At 48.2% G+C, this 14,823-nt stretch overlaps 1 protein-coding gene across 4 annotated transcripts in view; it reads right to left on the bottom strand.

Moving 5' to 3' along the window:
* The window catches only part of TBC1D19 (TBC1 domain family member 19), a 503,848-nt gene that overhangs the window by 375,915 nt on the left and 113,110 nt on the right, over nt 1–14,823 (bottom strand). The gene's annotated exons all lie outside the window — the stretch shown is intronic.

Genomic DNA, 14,823 nt, shown 5'->3' with positions numbered 1-14,823 from the left:
CCACGGGGGGTCAGTATGTGCCTCCGTTGCCACAGTCCCACTGGGGGGCAAGGAGCCCCCAGAACCAGAGCCCACAGCTGCTATATTCTACCCATATGTGCTTGTGGCTTCAGCAACACCAGCAGTGTGTTCCGCCCCAGAACCGTTACCCTCAGAAGCAGACATGATATAACTTGCAGTATGAGGTAACACAGTACAATTATTAGCAGCACTATATCCCTAAACCCAAACCCCTGCGCAGTGTACTCAGCACCAGCAGAGATAAAGGAGAGATATGGTGACTAAATCACAGAGAAAAATACGTAATACAGTATATCTTTGTGAAAATCCTATATTAAATAATAAGAATTTACTCACCGGTAATTCTATTTCTCGTAGTCCGTAGTGGATGCTGGGAACCCCGTAAGGACCATGGGGAATAGCGGGCTCCGAAGGAGGCTGGACACTCTAGAAAGATCTTAGACTACCTGGTGTGCACTGGCTCCTCCCACTATGAACCTCCTCCAAGCCTCAGTTAGGTACTGTGCCCGGACGAGCGTACACAATAAGGAAGGATTTTGAATCCCGGGTAAGACTCATACCAGCCACACCAATCACACCGTACAACTCGTGATATGAAACACAGTTAACAGTATGAAACAATAGAGCCTCTCAACAGATGGCTCAACAATAACCCGATTTAGTTAACAATAACTATGTACAAGTATTGCAGATAAACCGCACTTGGGATGGGCGCCCAGCATCCACTACGGACTACGAGAAATAGAATTACCGGTGAGTAAATTCTTATTTTCTCTAACGTCCTAGTGGATGCTGGGAACTCCGTAAGGACCATGGGGATTATACCAAAGCTCCCAAACGGGCGGGAGAGTGCGGATGACTCTGCAGCACTGAATGAGAGAACTCCAGGTCCTCCTCAGCCAGGGTATCAAATTTGTAGAATTTTGCAAACGTGTTTGCCCCTGACCAAGTAGCTGCTCGGCAAAGTTGTAAAGCCGAGACCCCTCGGGCAGCCGCCCAAGATGAGCCCACCTTCCTTGTGGAATGGGCATTGACAGATTTTGGCTGTGGCAGGCCTGCCACAGTATGTGCAAGCTGAATTGTACTACAAATCCAACGAGCAATAGTCTGCTTAGAAGCAGGAGCACCCAGCTTATTAGGTGCATATAGGATAAACAGCGAGTCAGATTTTCTGACTCTAGCCGTTCTGGAAACATATATTTTCAGTGCCCTGACAACGTCTAGCAACTTGGAGTCCTCCAAGTCCCTAGTAGCCTAGGCACCACAATAGGCTGGTTCAGGTGAAATGCTGACACCACCTTTGGGAGAAACTGGGGACGAGTCCTCAATTCTGCCCTATCCATATGGAAAATCAAATAAGGGCTTTTACAAGACAAAGCCGCCAACTTTGATACTCGCCTGGCAGAAGCCAAGGCCAATAACATAACCACCTTCCACGTGAGATATTTCAGATCCACGGTTTTTAGTGGTTCAAACCAATGTGATTTTAAGAAACTCAACACCACGTTGAGATCCCAAGGTGCCACAGGAGGCACAAACGGGGGCTGACTCTGCAGGACTCCTTTTATAAATGTCTGAACTTCAGGTACTGAAGCTAGTTCTTTTTGAAAGAAAATCGACAGAGCCGAGATCTGTACCTTAATGGAACCCAATTTAAGGCCCATAGTCACTCCTGCTTGCAGGAAATGCAGAAATCGACCTAGTTGAAATTCCTCTGTTGGGGCCCTTTCGGCCTCACACCATGCAACATATCTTCGCCATATGCGGTGATAATGAGTTGCTGTAACCTCTTTCCTGGCTTTAGTAAGCGTAGGAATGACTTCCTCCGGAATGCCCTTTTCCTTCAGGATCCGGCGCTCAACCGCCATGCCGACAAACGCAGCCGCGGTAAGTCTTGGAACAGACAGGGCCCCTGCTGCCGCAGGTCCTGTCTGAGTGGCAGAGGCCATGGGTCCTCTGATATAAATTCTTGAAGTTCTGGGTACCAAGCTCTTCTTGGCCATCCACGAGTATCGTTCTTACTCCTCGCCTTCTTATTATTCTCAGTACCTTTGGTATGAGAGGCAGAGGGGAGAACACATAAACCGACTGGTACACCCACGGTGTTACCAGAGCGTCCATAGCTATCGCCTGAGGGTCCCTTGACCCGGTGCAATATCTTTTATAGCTTTTTGTTGAGGCGGGACGCCATCATGTCCACCTGTGGCCTTTCCCAATGGTGTACAATCCTATTGGAAGACTTCTGGAGGAAGTCCCCATTCTCCCGGGTGGAGGTCGTGTCTGTTGAGAAGATCTGCTTCCCAGTTGTCCACTCCGGGAATGAACACTGCTGACAGTGCTAACACATGATTTTCCGCCTATCGGAGAATCCTTGTGGCTTCTGCCATCGCCATCCTGCTTCTTGTGCCGCCCTGTTGGTTTACATGGGCGACTGCCGTGATGTTGTCTGATTGGATCAGTACCGGCTGTTTTTGAAGCAGAGGCCTTGCCGGCCTCAGGGCATTGTAAATGGCCCTCAGGTCCAGAATATTTATGTGTAGGGAAATAACCTGACTTGACCAAAGTCCCTGGAAATTTCTTCCCTGTGTGACTGCCTCCCAGCCTCAAAGGCTGGAATCCATGGTCACTAGGACCTAGTCCTGTATGCCGAAACTGCGGCCCTCTTGAAGATGGGCACTCTGCAGCCACCACAGTAGAGATACCCTGGTCCTTGGAGACAGGGTTATCAGCCTATGCATCGGAAGATGCGATCCGGACCACTTGTCCAACAGGTCCCTCTGAAAAGTTCTTGTATGGAACCTGCCTAATGGGATTGCTTCGTAGGAAGCTACCATTTTTCCCAGGACTCGCGTGCAATGATGCACTGCTACCTATTTTGGCTTCAGGAGGTCTCTGACTAGAGATGACAACTCCTTGGCTTTCTCCTCCGGGAGAAACACTATTTCTGGTTTATGTCCAGAACCATCCCCAGGAACAGTAGACGTGTCATAGGAACCAGCTGTGACTTTGGACTGTTTAGAATCCAACCATGCTGTTGTAGCACTTTCCAAAATAGTGCTACCCCGACTACCAACTGCTCCTTGGACCTCGCCCTTATAACGAGATTGTCCAAGTACGGGATAATTACAACTCCCTTTTTTTGAAGGAGTATCAACATCTCGGCCATTACCTTGATAAAACACCCTCGGTGCCATGTACAGTCCAAACGGCAGTGTCTGGACTTGGTAATGGTAATCCTGTACCACAAATCTGAGGTACTCCTGGCGAGGATGGTAAATGGGGACATGCAGGTAAGCATCCTTGATGTCCCAGGATACCATGTAATCCCCCTCGTCCAGGCTTGGAATAACCGCCCTGAGCGATTCCATCTTGAACTTGAATTTTTGTGTTCAAGGATTTTAAATATAAAATGGGTCACACCGAACCATGCGGTTTCGGTACCCCAACCCGTGTGGAATAGTAACCCCGTCCTTGTTGAAGTAGGGGCACCTTGAGTATTACCTGCTGGGAATACCGCTTATTAATTGCCTCTAGCACAGCCTCCCTGCCTGAGGGAGTTGTCAGCAAGGCATATTTTAGGAAACGGCTGGGGGGAGACATCTCGAATTCCAGCTTGTACCCCTGAAATACTACTTGAAAGAAACAGGGATCCACCTGTGAGCGAGCCCACTAATTGCTGAAATTTTTTAGACGGCCCCCCACCGTACCTGGCTACACCTGTGGAGCACCCGCGTCATGGTGTGGCCTCACAGGAGGCGGGGGAAGAATCTTGATTCTGGGAACAGGCTGACTGGTGCAGCTTTTTTTCCCCTTGTCTCTGTACAGAAAGGAAGCGCCATTTGACCCGCTTGCTTTTCTGAAGCCGAAAGGACTGTACCTTTGTCTGTGAGGAAACCTGAGGTAAAATTATTTCTTCCCAGCAGTTGCTGTGGATACGAGGTCCCAGAGACCATCCCAAAATAATTCCTCACCCTTATAAGGCTCTCTATGCGCTTTTTAAGTCAGCATCACCTGTCCAGTGACAGGTCTCTAATACCCTCCTGACAGAATGGACATTACATTTATTTTGGATGCCAGCCGGCAAAATATCCCTCTGTGCATCCCCCATATATAAGACGACGTCTTTAATATGTTTTTATGTTTGCCAACTAGTATCCCTGTTTGACAGGGTCACCGACCACGCTGCAGCAGCACTATCTGCAGGTCTCAGTCTAGTACCTGAGTGTGTAAATACAGACTTCAGGATAGCCTCCTGTTTTTTATCAACAGGCACCTATTAAAGTGGCCGTATCCTAAGACGGCAGTGCCACCTTTTTTGACAAACGTGTGAGCGCCTTATCCACCTTAGGGGATATCTCCCAGCGTAACTTATCCACCTGGCGGGAAAGGGTACGCCATCAGTTACTTTTTATAAATTACCAGTTTCTTAACGGGGGAACCCACGCTTTCACACACTTCATTTATTCATCTGATGGGGGAACAAAACACTGCCTGTTTTTTTCTCCCCAAACCTAAAACCCATTTTTAGAGGTGCTTGGGTTAAAGTCAGAAATGTATAACACATTTTTTATTGCCGGGATCACGTCACGGATGTTCCTAGTGGATTGTGTATATGTCTCCACCTTGTCGACACTGGAGTCAGACTCCGTGTCGACATCTGTGTCTGCCATCTGAGAGAGCGGGCGTTTTTGAGCCCCTGATGGCCTTTGAGACGCCTGGGCAGGCGCGGGCTGCGAAGCCGGCTGTCCCACAGCTGTTACGTCATCCACCCTTTTATGTAAGGAGTTGACACTGTCGGTTAATACCTTTCACCTATCCATCCCCTCTGGTGTCGGCCCCACAGGGGGCGACATCACATATATCGGCCTCTGTTCTGTCACCATATAAGCCTCCTTATTCAACATGTCGACACAGCCGTACCGACACACCGCAGACACACAGGGAATGCTCTAAACGAGGACAGGACCCACAAAAGCCCTTTGGGGGGACAGAGTAAGAGTATGCCAGCACACACCAGAGCGCTATATATATACAGGGACTAACTGAGTTATGTCCCTAATAGCTGCTTTTTATATAATATACTGTATACAGTGCCAATTTTAATGCCCCCCCCCCTCTCTTTTCCCTCTTACTGTACTGTAGTAATTGCAGGGAAGAGCCAGGGAGCTTCCTTCCAGCCGAGCTGTGAGGGAAAAATGGCGCCAGTGTGCTGAGGAGATAGGCTCCGCCCCTTTTTCGCTGCCTATTCTCCCGTTTTTTATGGAATTCTGGCAGGGGTATTTACCTCATATATAGCCCCTGGGGCCATATATTGAGGTATTTTAGCCAGCCAAGGTGTTTTTATTGCTGCCTCAGGGCGCCCCCCCCAGCGCCCTGCACCCTCAGTGACCGGAGTGTGAAGTGTGTGAGAGGAGCAATGGCGCACAGCTGCAGTGCTGTGCGCTACCTTGGTGAAGACAGAGTCTTCATGCCGCCGATTTTCTGGACCATCTTCTTGCTTCTGGCTCTGTAAGGGGGACGGCGGCGCGGCTCTGGGACCGAACATCAAGGCTGGGCCTGCGGTCGATCCCTCTGGAGCTAATGGTGTCCAGTAGCCTAAGAAGCCCAATCCGGCTGCAAGCAGGCGAGTTCGCTTCTTCTCCCCTTGGTCCCTCGCTGCAGTGAGCCTGTTGCCAGCAGGTCTCACTGAAAATAACAAATTCTAAGACTATAACTTTCTAAGAGCTCAGGAGAGCCCCTAGTGTGCATCCAACCTCGGCCGGGCACGAAATCTAACTGAGGCTTGGAGGAGGTTCATAGTGGGAGGAGCCAGTGCACACCAGGTAGTCTAAGATCTTTCTAGAGTGCCCAGCCTCCTTCGGAGCCTGCTATTCCCCATGGTCCTTACGGAGTTCCCAGCATCCACTAGGACGTTAGAGAAAACACCTGACGCACCAAGCCCCCTCAGGTTATAGAGTATAGGGATAGCAAGTTGAGTGAAAGACACGAGATGAACACCACTCAGCTATCAATGCACACACAGAAGGTCACAGTTTGTACAATGCAGAGGTTATTACAGACAATAATACTGCACTGGACTAGCTTACACAGCTATATAGTCAATAGATATAACACTACACAGTAAGAAACTAAATGTATATCACAGGGTAATTGTACTATAAACCCCTGACTAAATGCACTCTTTCTTAACTAACACGGACTAAAAAGGCAGGTAGAATACTTAAGTGTCATGTAAAGTCACAGCACTGACAACCAGGCGGCTTTACATAGGAGGATTTGCCCAAGCAGTCCCAGGAACAGTGAGCTGAGGAGTAATGGCGCTGCAGACACTGACAGGGAGTGAGGAAAGACAGAGATGCAGCTCCAGGGTGGGAACACTTGCTGGAAATGGCACCCTGGGGCTGGGGGAGGGGCTTCAGGTCTAAGCCTTATCCCCCTTGCTGGCAAAACCACTGGGTACTGTGGGCGATATTAAAATCGGTTTTAAGAGAAAACCTGACCTGCGCCCATGCCCTGGTGATCTAGTGGGATCGCCTGTATCCACAGTGTCCACCGCCCGCGCGCGCGGCCCGCCTTCCACTGACCGCGCCGGATAGTGATAAAGACCGGGTCCCGCAAGCGGAACCCACTTACCACTTCCCGAAGCGCGGCCACGAGATCCTGGAGAGCCCCAGCCGTGTGTGCCTAACGTGATGTAAACCGGAGCCTCCGGTGTAGGTACCCGGCAATCAGGGCTCGGGCGTGTACAGCGCCGCTGGGGAGAGCTGGAGCTGCAGCAGAGAATGTCACAAGACATTTACCACCGCTGCTGCCCTTGAAGTCTTCACTTTTTACCTCATAAAAAGCTTTTCTTAGGGCTGCCTGGAGCAGCCCCTCTGTTAAGTGCCTGCTTACTGCAGCACCAACTGACAAACTGAGCTCCTGTGCTGGGAGGCAGGGTGATATAGGAGGTGTCGCTGTGCATTCTGGGAACAGTCAAAGCTTTGAGCCTGTTGGTGCCTCAGCTCAAGATCCTACTCTACACCCCATTGTCCAGACTTGTGGAGCCCAGTGTTCCCCGCAGCAGAAACACAGTCTTCTTAAACTAATAGCACAGGGTGAGCCTTAGTGCAGTTTCATGATTTTCGTGGACTGCGCACCCAGGACAGGGGCATGCAGGAAAATGGGGGGAGGGTATGTCACCCCAGTTCTCTGAGAGTGGCGAGGCCAAGGACTACTAAAGCTTACTCAGCATGTCGTCGCAGATAAACATTGCGACCGATGGTCGCGATGTTCAGCTGATGTGCGATCGCATCGCAAATGCAGGGAGGAAGTGGTATGAACCTCCTCCTGCATTTGCATTGCTACGGACTGCAAATGCATAGCTTTGCATTTGCAATCCTTAATGAATCAGGCCCGCAGACCAGTATACGTTTTAGATTCCAAATCTTCTTTTTGTAAATAGTGCCGAATTCAATTAGCCACACAATTGCTGTCATTTACCAAGATGGACTTTTTCGCAGCTTTCTTGCCGCAAAAATGGGCTTTACGTGGGTATGCACACCCCCGCGATTCGCCTATTCATCTGCAATTTTGTGTAATCAAGATTACCACGAAAATTGTTGCTAGCAGCGAAAAGTAAAAAATGGGTAAATTTGCCTGTACCCCCCAAAAAAGCTAAACTAACATCAGATAACAGTATAGAAGTTTATTATTGGTTATAATAAAAAATATTCTGGGTACTTAAATTGGGTCAAATGGTTGTTATATGCATTTAACAAAAAATGAAAAAAAATCATAGAAAGCAAGTGTTTCATCAATATAAGTGCTCAAATTAAATTGGGAGGGGACATAAAAATGGGTATTGAAAAAAGTAAAAAAAAGTAAAAAAAAAAAAAAATTTGATTACTCCCATTTGCAAGCATAACAAGTCATAAAGCACCCCAATATACTTGTCCCAAAGTTTGCCAGTGGGGTGTCCCGAACCAAATCCCAACATTTTTAACTTAAAATAGTGATTTTTCCCAATGTTTCACCTGCTCAGAGGTGGTAAATTGAAATTTGCAATAAAATTACTGCAAATCCATTTTCACAGACAACTGAATATGCACTTGTGGTAAATTCACGTTTTTTTTTTTTTTTTTTTTTACAGTGGCTAATTGAAATCAGCCCATGGGGGGAAGCGGGGGATTTTCCTGCTGGTGATAAACACTTTTCACGTAAAAACGGGTCATCACCCAATTCAATTGCAGGTGAAGTTAACATGCCATAATTTTCCATAGGATTTAACACAATTTTTTTTGCCACCTCCTGAGCAGGTGAAAAGTTGGGAAAAGTCCCTATTTTAAAAAGGTAAAAAATGGTGGGACTTTGTTCAAAACAACTAGGACACCGAGGGATTATTCAGAGTCCATAGCAATTTTCCAAAAATGCAAAAACTGCTACTGATAAAATCACATTCTGGGGGCCGCCCAGCACAGGGCAAGGCCGCCCAGCGATGCGATTGCAATTCAATTGCAATCACATTGCAGAAAGCGGCAAATATAGGTTGACCCCGGTATATGCAGCCAGGCTGAATATACAGGCGCACCGCCATCATGTTTCCAGTCACAGTAAACGCAGACAACATCTGGCCGCCCTGAAAATGGCCATGACACCACTCCCCACCAATGCCGCTTCACCGCCCCCAACCGCCCTCTGCCTGTCAATCAAATTGTAATTGCATCCTTCAGGGATGTGATCGCATTGTTAACGTCTGTACATGCACAATGCAATTGTGTACAACTTTTTTTTAATTATGTTAATTTGGCCAATAACGGCATGTAATTTTTGGGGTGAAAATTTGCAAAATCCAGGAAAGTGGGTTAATTGATGTGGGCCAGGTGTGGGAAGGCTGTACGAATGGGACATGCATATTTTTAAGATTGCAGGTTGTATTTTTTATGCACCCCTAATTTAAAGCAGTACGGATGGTGTAATGGTTAGCATTACTGCCACACAACACTGAGGTCATGGGTTCAATTCCCACCATGGCCCTAACTGTGTGGAGTTTGTATATTCTCCCCGTACTTGCGTGGGTTTTCTCTGGGCACTTCGGTTTCCTCCCACAATCCAAAAATATACTGGTAGGTTAATTGGCTCCCAGAAAAATTAACCCTAGAGTGAATGTGTCTGTGTGTACATGTGATAGGGAATATAGATTGTAAGCTCCACTGGGACAGGGACTGATGTGAATGGGCAAATATGCTCTGTAAAAGCGCTGCGGAATATGTGTGCGCTATATAAATAACTGGTAATAAATAAAGTAATAAATAAGCAGAGCACTTATTTTGCCAAAAAACACTTGCTTTCTATAACTTTTTCCCACTTTTTTAAGAAAAATGCTTATAAAACAGCCATTTGACACAATTTAAGAACCCCAAATACTTATATTATATATTATGGCCACTAATAGACTTGTATACTCTCAACCAATATTAGTTTATCTTTTTCTTGTGGTACGGGCAGATTTCCCCATTGACACCTACACTTAACATGTGAAAAACCAGCAAGAATTATTGGGTGAAACTCACAGGCCATCTGCGCAATAAGTTAACACTTTATCGCCTCTAATGGTATTCCCCACATAGTACTGTTCCACCCCAATCTGCTTTTGTTTAGCAGCAGGCTCAATATTCTTCTCATTCTGGGGTCAGCGTTTCAGCAATAGGGTTGTTACAGTAATTTAGGACAGTAAAGTGTAAATAATAAGAATTTACTTACCGATAATTCTATTTCTCGTAGTCCGTAGTGGATGCTGGGGACTCCGTCAGGACCATGGGGAACAGCGGCTCCGCAGGAGACAGGGCACAAAAATAAAGCTTTAGGATTAGGTGGTGTGTACTGGCTCCTCCCCCTATGACCCTCCTCCAAGCCTCAGTTAGGATACTGTGCCCGGACGAGCGTACACAATAAGGAAGGATTTTGAATCCCGGGTAAGACTCATACCAGCCACACCAATCACACTGTACAACCTGTGATCTGAACCCAGTTAACAGCATGATAACAGCGGAGCCTCTGAAAAGATGGCTCACAACAATAATAACCCGATTTTTGTAACAATAACTATGTACAAGTATTGCAGACAATCCGCACTTGGGATGGGCGCCCAGCATCCACTACGGACTACGAGAAATAGAATTATCGGTAAGTAAATTCTTATTTTCTCTGACGTCCTAAGTGGATGCTGGGGACTCCGTCAGGACCATGGGGATTATACCAAAGCTCCCAAAAGGGCGGGAGAGTGCGGATGACTCTGCAGCACCGAATGAGAGAACACCAGGTCCTCCTCAGCCAGGGTGTGCCCCTGACCAAGTAGCAGCTCGGCAAAGTTGTAAAGCCGAGACCCCTCGGGCAGCCGCCCAAGATGAGCCCACCTTCCTTGTGGAATGGGCATTTACATATTTTGGCTGTGGCAGGCCTGCCACAGAATGTGCAAGCTGAATTGTACTACACATCCAACTAGCAATCGTCTGCTTAGAAGCAAGAGCACCCAGTTTTTTGGGTGCCTACAGGATAACAGCAAGTCAGTTTTCCTGACTCCAGCCGTCCTGGAACCTATATTTTCAGGGCCCTGACAACATCCAGCAACTTGGAGTCCTCCAAGTCCCTAGTAGCCGCAGGTACCACAATAAGCTGGTGCAGGTGAAACGCTGACACCACCTTAGGGAGAAACTGGGGACGAGTCCGAGCTCTGCCCTGTCCGAATGGACAATCAGATATGGGCTTTGTGAGACAAAGCCGCCAATTCTGACACTCGCCTGGCCGAGGCCAGGGCCAACAGCATGGTCACTTTCCATGTGAGATATTTCAAATCCACAGATTTGAGCGGTTTAAACCAATGTGATTTGAGGAATCCCAGAACTACGTTGAGATCCCACAGTGCCACTGGAGGCACAAAAGGGGGTTGTATATGCAGTACTCCCTTGACAAACTTCTGGACTTCAGGAACTGAAGCCAATCTTTTCTGGAAGAAAATTGACAGGGCCGAAATTTGAACCCTAATGGACCCCAATTTGAGGCCCATAGACACTCCTGTTTGCAGGAAATGCAGGAATCGACCGAGTTGAAATTTCTTCGTGGGGCCTTCCTGGCCTCACACCACGCAACATATTTTCGCCACATGTGGTGATAATGTTGTGCGGTCACCTCCTTCCTGGCTTTGACCAGGGTAGGAATGACCTCTTCCGGAATGCCTTTTTCCCTTAGGATCCGGCGTTCCACCGCCATGCCGTCAAACGCAGCCACGGTAAGTCTTGGAACAGACATGGTACTTGCTGAAGCAAGTCCCTTCTTAGCGGCAGAGGCCATGAGTCCTCTGTGAGCATTTCTTGAAGTTCCGGGTACCAAGTCCTTCTTGGCCAATCCGGAGCCACGAGTATAGTTCTTACTCCTCTACGTCTTATAATTCTCAGTACCTTGGGTATGAGAAGTAGAGGAGGGAACACATACACCGACTGGTACACCCACGGTGTTACCAGAACGTCCACAGCTATTGCCTGAGGGTCTCTTGACCTGGCGCAATACCTGTCCAGTTTTTTGTTCAGGCGGGACGCCATCATGTCCACCTTTGGTCTTTCCCAACGGTTCACAATCATGTGGAAGACTTCCCGATGAAGTCCCCACTCTCCCGGGTGGAGGTCGTGCCTGCTGAGGAAGTCTGCTTTCCAGTTGTCCACTCCCGGAATGAACACTGCTGACAGTGTTATCACATGATTTTCCGCCCAGCGAAGAATCCTTGCAGTTTCTGCCATTGCCCTCCTGCTTCTTGTGCCGCCCTGTCTGTTTACGTGGGCGACTGCCGTGATGTTGTCCCACTGGATCAATACCGGCTGACCTTGAAGCAGAGGTCTTGCTAAGCTTAGAGCATTGTAAATTGCCCTTAGCTCCAGTATATTTATGTGGAGAGAAGTCTCCAGACTATATCACACTCCCTGGAAATTTTTTTTTTTTTTTCTTGTGTGACTGCTCCCCAGCCTCTCAGGCTGGCATCCGTGGTCACCAGGACCCAGTCCTGAATGCCGAATCTGCGGCCCTTTAATAGATGAGCACTCTGCAGCCACCGCAGAAGAAACACCCTTGTCCTTGGAGACAGGGTTATCCGCTGATGCATCTGAAGATGCGATCCGGACCATTTTTCCAGCAGATCCCACTGAAAAGTTCTTGCGTGAAATCTGCCGAATGGAATCGCTTCGTAAGAAGCCACCATTTTTCCCAGGACCCTTGTGCAATGATGCACTGACACTTTTCCTGGTTTTAGGAGGTTCCTGACTAGCTCGGATAACTCCCTGGCTTTCTTCTCCGGGAGAAACACCCTTTTCTGGACTGTGTTCAGAATCATCCCTAGGAACAGCAGACGTGTCGTCGGAAACAGCTGCGATTTTGGAATATTTAGAATCCACCCGTGCTGTCGTAGAACTACTTGAGATAGTGCTACTCCGACCTCCAACTGTTCTCTGGACCTTGCCCTTATCAGAAGATCGTCCATTTTCTTTGAAGAAGAATCATCATTTTGGTCATTACCTTGGTAAAGACCCGGGGTGCCGTGGACAATCCAAACGGCAGCGTCTGAAACTGATAGTGACAGTTTTGTACCACGAACCTGAGGTACCCTTGGTGAGAAGGGCAAATTGGGACATGGAGGTAAGCATCCCTGATGTCCAGGGACACCATATAGTCCCCTTCTTCCTGGTTCGCTATCACTGCTCTGAGTGACTCCATCTTGATTTGAACCTTTGTATGTAAGTGTTCAAATATTTCAGATTTAGAATAGGTCTCACCGAGCCGTCTGGCTTCAGTACCACAATATAGTGTGGAATAATACCCCTTTCCTTGTTGTAGGAGGGGTACTTTGATTATCACCTGCTGGGAATACAGCTTGTGAATTGTTTCCAATACTGCCTCCCTGTCGGAGGGAGACGTTGGTAAAGCAGACTTCAGGAACCTGCGAGGGGGAGACGTCTCGAATTTCCAATCTGTACCCCTGGGATACTACTTGTAAGCTCCAGGGGTCCACTTGCGAGTGAGCCCACTGCGTGCTGAAACTCTTGAGACGACCCCCCACCGCACCTGAGTCCGCTTGTACGGCCCCAGCGTCATGCTGAGGACTTGGTAGAAGCGGTGGAGGGTTCCTGGGAATGGGCTGCCTGCTGCAGTCTTCTTCCCTTTCCTCTATCCCTGGGCAGATATGACTGGCCTTTTGCCCGCTTGCCCTTATGGGGACGAAAGGACTGAGGCTGAAAAGACGGTGTCTTTTTCTGCTGAGATGTGACTTGGGGTAAAAAAAGGTGGATTTTCCAGCTGTTGCCGTGGCCACCAGGTCCGATGGACCGACCCCAAATAACTCCTCCCCTTTATACGGCAATACTTCCATGTGCCGTTTGGAATCTGCATCACCTGACCACTGTCGTGTCCATAAACATCTTCTGGCAGATATGGACATCGCACTTACTCTTGATGCCAGAGTGCAAATATCCCTCTGTGCATCTCGCATATATAGAAATGCATCCTTTAAATGCTCTATAGTCAATAAAATACTGTCCCTGTCAAGGGTATCAATATTTTCAGTCAGGGAATCCGACCAAGCCACCCCAGCGCTGCACATCCAGGCTGAGGCGAACGCTGGTCGCAGTATAACACCAGTATGTGTGTATATACTTTTTAGGATATTTTCCAGCCTCCTATCAGCTGGCTCCTTGAGGGCGGCCGTATCTGGAGACGGTAACGCCACTTGTGATAAGCGTGTGAGCGCCTTCATTTAATTTATCTGATTCAGGAAAAACTACAGGTAGTTTTTTCACACCTCACATAATACCCTTTTTTGTGGTACTTGTAGTATCAGAAATATGTAACACCTCCTTCATTGCCCTTAACATGTAACGTGTGGCCCTAAAGGAAAATACGTTTGTTTCTTCACCGTCGACACTGGAGTCAGTGTCCGTGTCTGTGTCGACCGACTGAGGTAAATGGGCGTTTTAAAGCCCCTGACGGTGTTTGAGACGCCTGGACAGGTGCTAATTTGTTTGCCGGCCGTCTCATGTCGTCAACCGACCTTGCAGCGTGTTGACATTATCACGTAATTCCCTAAATAAGCCATCCATTCCGGTGTCGACTCCCTAGAGAGTGACATCACCATTACAGGCAATTGCTCCGCCTCCTCACCAACATCGTCCTCATACATGTCGACACACACGTACCGACACACAGCACACACACAGGGAATGCTCTGATAGAGGACAGGACCCCACTAGCCCTTTGGGGAGACAGAGGGAGAGTTTGCCAGCACACACCAAAACGCTATAATTATACAGGGACAACCTTTATATAAGTGTTTTCCCTTATAGCATCTTAATATATAATCATATCGCCAAATAAGTGCCCCCCCCTCTCTGTTTTAACCCTGTTTCTGTAGTGCAGTGCAGGGGAGAGCCTGGGAGCCTTCCCTCCAGCAGTTCTGTGAGGGAAAATGGCGCTGTGTGCTGAGGAGAATAGGCCCCGCCCCCTTTTCGGCGGGCTTCTTCTCCCGTTTTTCTGACAACCTGGCAGGGGTTAAATACATCCATATAGCCCCAGAGGCTATATGTGATGTATTTTTAGCCAGTATAGGTACTTTCATTGCTGCCCAGGGCGCCCCCCCCCAGCGCCCTGCACCCTCAGTGACCGTTGGTGTGAAGTGTGCTGAGAGCAATGGCGCACAGCTGCAGTGCTGTGCGCTACCTCATGAAGACTGAGAAGTCTTCAGCCGACGATTTCTGGACCTCTTTTCTCTTCAGCATCTGCAAGGGG

This window comes from Pseudophryne corroboree, chromosome 1 (assembly GCF_028390025.1).
Source record: "Pseudophryne corroboree isolate aPseCor3 chromosome 1, aPseCor3.hap2, whole genome shotgun sequence".
Taxonomy (NCBI): Eukaryota; Metazoa; Chordata; class Amphibia; order Anura; family Myobatrachidae; genus Pseudophryne; species Pseudophryne corroboree.
This window is presented reverse-complemented; position numbering and strand designations above follow the sequence as displayed.